This window comes from Macrotis lagotis, chromosome 1, assembly GCF_037893015.1.
Source record: "Macrotis lagotis isolate mMagLag1 chromosome 1, bilby.v1.9.chrom.fasta, whole genome shotgun sequence".
Taxonomy (NCBI): Eukaryota; Metazoa; Chordata; class Mammalia; order Peramelemorphia; family Peramelidae; genus Macrotis; species Macrotis lagotis.
In genome coordinates, this window is record NC_133658.1 from 782,443,657 (window position 1) to 782,449,656 (window position 6,000).

The following is a 6,000-nucleotide window of genomic DNA, read 5'->3' on the forward strand; positions in this document are numbered from 1 at the left end:
AGGTTATCTAGTGCTTTCTTATGCTCCTCTCTGCTACCAAATTTCTAGAGTTCATCCAACTCTCCTCCCCACCACCCTACACCCACCACCACATCTCTCTCCCCCAAAACCCTCCTATTTCCACCATGAAGTGATTAATTAAACAGAGAACTAATTCTCACTGAGTTTGTCTTGTGAAGAAAACTGGTGTCATCATTATGATGGTATCACAGTACAATGAAGGTATGAGTGCCGAAGGCTATGGACCACAGATTGAACGTTTGAAGATTTCAAATGGAAATGTCTAGATTTGGACATCTCACATTTCCTTTGGGCTACTGTGACTCTGCCTTGGTCTTAGAGCACAGAGCCATGTTGGCCAGTTCTGTTCCTCTTATCACATTTGATACTAAAGTTTTGTTTTGTTTTGTTTGCAAGACAATGGGGTTAAGTGACTTGCCCAAGGTCATACAGCTAGGTAATTATTAAGTGTCTGAGGTCAGATCTGAACTCAGGTACTCTGGTGCTCTATCCACTGCACCACCTAGCCGCCCCCTAAAGTTCTTCATAGAGACTTGTATTGCTTCTTCTGACCTGGTGAGGGCTTACATTTGGAAAGTTCTCAGCCAAATAGTCTTTTAGGTAAATATGTTTGGCTATGGAGCCAGCCAATCAGAGCTGCAATTCTTGCTTTAGAGTTTGAATATTTGGCAATTCAAGGATCTGTGTCTTATACATTAAAATAAAATGACAGAAATATAAGTTAGACATGATGTTTATTATCTATAATTTATCAATAAACCCCTTTGTGGAGGCTGACCTGGATATCTATCTATCTATCTATCTATAATCAAGGAAAAAGAAAATATTAAACCTCCTTGGAAGCCAATCTATTGGGTTGCACAATTTGTCAAAGAATATCCTCCTTATACAATGTTATCTTGTCTAAAGGAGAATGTATACTTATCTTCTTTCCCAGATTAAAATATAAACAAAAGTGGGACAAATTTTCAGCTTTTTACTCATTTTTCTTCCTGAGATTAGAGTATGGAGAGAGACAATCTTTCAATTCTTATAGTAGTAAGAAACCAGAAATAGAAGTTTGAATACTTATTAAACTTTGACATTACTTATCTTGCTTAGTAATCTTCAGAATGTATCTAAGACAATTCAAATGGAAACAGTTCGATTTTCTGGCAGTGCTAGTAGACTATCCAGATTTCATAAGCATACAACAATAAGATCAGTATAAAATAACTCTGTAGATATTGTTTGGTAACCTTTTCTCTCCCACACTTTCTTCTGAAACTTCCCAAGTACTGAACTAGTTCTGACACTGTATTCATCAATCTAATCACCTATGTGGACATCTCTGGAAAATTTACAATCGAGGTAAGTGAATTTATCCACTGCATTCAAAATTTCTCCATTTGTTTAAATGGTTTCATGAATAGGTAATATAATGCTGGCTGGTGAAAAACTTCTATTTTCTTGATATTGATTATCAGGCCAAAATTAGCACAAGCAGCAAAGAATTAATCCAAATTTTGTTTCATGAGTCTTAGAGGCTGCAGTAAGTAGTGCACAATCATCTGCAAACAAAAAAGTTGTTTACCAACTCCTTCCACTTTAGTCTTGGCTTTGTTGACCTAATTTTTTACTGAACTGGTCTCTAACCTGGTCTGGTTTCTTTGCAAGGAGGTGATTTGCAAGTCGTGGGTTCTCCAGATAGGAGCTTTGTCTTACTGTAGTTCTGACAGAGAATATATATACATGATCATAAGTCAGAAAAGGAGGGGGAAGAGAGATCATAGAACAATCAGTTTGGAGACTTGAGTAATTTTACCTGGACAAATGCTTCATTCAGTGCATACAGTCAATTATGACCATCCAAGAACAGCACAGGTTTTTATCAAGTCCTGTGGGAATGACTAAATTGATTGTATAGTCTTAAGGATACCCCATTATTCTGACAGAATAGTACAGTTTATACTGATTCACTTTACTTAATACAGGCAAGCACAGTTCAGAGAAAGAATGTAGGTCCTGTCATGATTAAAACAAATTACTCTATTTTGTTTTTACTATTTTCCCAGACCTAGAATCTTCCTATGAAAGGAATCTCTAGAAAGTAAATTTTTATTATTAAATTTAAGAAACATATATATTAATTGATATAAAAATCATATATTTACCAATAGGGCAGTGGCTACTCTTGTGACTATTTTTGCCCTGGTTGAAAGCATCTAACAACATTGCTGAAAATATAAAGCTAAAATGCATAGGAGCAAGCACACAACCCTACCTTACTCCACTGGTGATTGGGAAAGCATGACTTTCTTCTTTTATCTAGAATCTGTGCAAGTATGTCATCATGAAAATGGCATATTACACTGATGATTTTTCTCCAGGCAACTAAAGTACACCACCATCTTCCATAAAGCCCTCAAAGACCTTGCACAGGTCTACAAGCATTTGTTCAGACCTCTACTCTGCTCCTGGAATTTCTTCTGGAGTTATTGGATAGCAAAGATCATATCAACCATTCCTCCCCCTTCTGAAGCCACAATGGTCTCAGGTAAATTGCTATCTTCCAGATGAAGGATTAAAAAGAATAATATTTGTCCTTCATTCTTGAAAAAGACTATGACATCAGGGAGGTGATAAATTGGATTTGAGTGAGGAGGTGCTGTGCTAAGTCACCAGTCTCACTTTCTCCTCCAGAATCATATGGGTCTAGTGGTCAAATATGGATTAGGACTACTGGTGATGGCCATGGATGCTAGGCAATGAGGGTTAAGTGACTTGCCCAAGGTCACACAGCAAGTGTCAAGTGTCTGGGGCAGGATTTGAACTCCTGTCCTCCTGACTCCAAGATCAGTGCTCTATCCACTGTGCCACCTAGCTGAAGGATTAGCCAATTAAGGAGGACTTGAGAAAGAATCTTGCACTTGCAGGCACCTACACCCCTCCCACACACACACACACACACACACACACACACACACACACACACCTGTAACTGTCACAGGACACCTATCTTCATCATTTATAGAGATGTACAATGGGAACGTCCTTGATCTTCTGTGGGTTAACCTCCTCTTGCCTCATATAACCTGGAAGATTTCAGATAGCTTCTCTATGAGCAGTGGACCCCTGCCTTATAGCTCTCTGCAGGAGATCCCTGCTGGAATCTGTTTCCAGTTCATGGCCACATGAGAGGAGCCTTCATTCATTCATCTAGAGACAAATTGACTTTAACCTAAGGCATATGGTCAATAGCTTCAGCATTGGTTGATAATGATCTGTTGAGAACACTATGGAAGATTCAGTCCATTTTTCCAGGATCATGTCCTTATCAATCATCAATATGATGCACTAGAGGTCTTTGTCCCATAAACAATCTTCAGTGAATCATAGAAGCACTTTGGATTGTTGCTATTTATATAAAACTGAATCTCATCTCCCTTCTTACTGAACCAAGAAGTCTGCATCTTCTAAGCTTTGATTGCACTTTACTTTTGATGGAATTAAATGCTGCCTTCCTGTTGGCAAATCCTGTAGAGACTTGGGGGTTTTTTGGGGGGGGAGGTTTTTTTTTTTCATTTTCCAGTTTCTGTATTTCCCTATCACTTTTGTTCGCAAGCATTCTGGCCCAAGGGAACAAATTCAGTATAGTATATACTAAGTCTCTGAAAACTGCCCACTTCTTTTCTGCTGTACTCTTGCTATTTGCAAACTCAGCTTTCTCTCCAGTTCTGCAATATTTATGAATGAAGAAGCCTTCTAATCTGTTGAGGTTGAGTCTCAAGATAATCATTTTGCCTGGGGGCCACTGCTTTTGATAAATTCAAATTTTAGCTTGGATGGATTGATTGATTGTTGTCCTTTGTAATCAAAGAAGAACCATCACATCAAGTGCATAATGACATGATATGCATATTATATTGATTAAAGCAAGGGGAATGTTTTGTAAACACATCCTTCTCACTAACTCTTCCAAAACCATTTACACCCCGTGGCCTGTTAGTTTAGGAAACAGGCCTAATGGTAATGGTCTAGATACAGTAGGAGACATTGGCCTTTTAGATCTGGTCCCCTCCCATATAATCAAGGCACCACAGCATTGCAATAAGGCCAAGTAGAGCAACAATATGGTAATTTTGGCGACAAAGTTGCAGCCTTACAATTAAAGCTAACCAGACTCTCAAGGGTCCAAATTATCTATGGTGATAATCTTTCAACAGTAAGGAATCAGTAAAGAAATTTTACAGTGATGAGCTAATCTGGCTCACAATGAACCAAATCATCAGTATGGTAGTATTTGATAATAGAGGCAGCAACTGTAGGGCAAAGCTGGGATATCCAGGTAACTAGAGCCTGCTCTGAACACTCTAATATTCTGATGATGCTGGACTGGCACTTTCCTATAAGGAGCAGCCAAATTGTTATAAACCTGCTGTTAACTCCTTTTGGGAAGCATGCAAGCTGATTAAATTAGATCAGATCTGATTGCAAAATGTATGCCAGCTTCACAGTACTCCTCATCACTGAAATCACTAGGTATCCAGCTTTAGTAAACTGGCCTTAGTTTTCCAGCTTTGTTTTACTTGGGGCTGCTGTTTGGATGTAGCATCTGCTTTATTCTCTTATATCTTTCAGGCCTACTGAATTTTATGTTGTCTATGAGTATTCATACATTCCATAGACCAGTGATTAGGGGAATCATTTTACCTAAAATTTTTGTACAAGTCAAGATGTCACCCATCATCCACTATTTTATTATTTACCTACCTTGAAGTTCTGTGGCCAGGCAAGCGATGAAGCATCAAGTAGGGACAAATTGGGAGCTATAGTCACAACCCTGTACACAGGCATAGGGGTATAGGGGCTATCTTCTCTCTAGATTGAAGCAACAGTAGGATTTGGCAACCCCCTGGATGAATGAACACCTTTTTAAAAGAATTCTACTACTCACCCTGCCCATATACTCATAGAATCTGTGGTCTTTATAGTCCTATAGTTTAGTACCAGGGTATATTCTGGTATATACCTTGTTCAAAAGAACTACTGTGATAAATACTCTCTTTTTGAGTCTTCTGTGTTGGTATTCTAGAATATTAACCACTCCTATTTATCATTACTTAAGATGCAATTCAAATCTACTTACCCCAATTCCTATAAGAAACCTAGATAGTTTTCCTGTTCAGTTCAGCATATTAATGATAAAGTAGGGGAATGCATTTCTAAATCTTCCAACTCTATTCTGCATGCCTGCCTCTAAAAAGTATTAGATCTCAATTTCTGAAACAGATATTCCTTTGGGCCTTCTCTTACTTGTTCATTCTTTTCCTCCTTCCTTCTTTCATTTGTCATTTAAGTACTTATGTACTAGATGCAAAATAACAAACTAAAATAAGATAGGGCCTCTGTCCTTAAAGTGATTATAATAATGCCCTCCTACCTGGTCAGGCAGTAAGTCCAGAGGATTTGTGTTCAGATCTTGATTTTTTTCCCTTGTATGACTTAGACAATTTGCTGTCTCCTGTGGTAAACTTGGAGAAACCTGGCTTAAAATTCTACTTTTTTAGTTTTTTTGAATGTTATTTTATTTTGTTTTAAATTACCTGCAAAAAAAAGATAGTTTTCAACATTCATCTTTTTGTAAGCTTTTGAGTTCCACATTTTTCTAACTCCCTTCCCTCACCCCTCTCCATGTCAACAAGTAATCTGATATAGGTTATACATGTACAGTTGTGTTTAATATATTACCATATTAGCCATGTTGTAAAAGAAGAATCAGAACTAAAAGGAAAAAGCCATGAGAAAGAAAAAAACAAAACAAGTTTTAAAAGGTGAAAATAGTATGCTTTGGTCAGCATTCAGACCTTATAGTTTTTTCTGGTTGTGGATGACATTTTCCATCACAAATCTTTTAGAATTCTTGATCACTGAACTGCTAAGAAAAGCTAACTATCATAGTTGATCATCACATGATAGTGCTATTATTCTGTACAATGT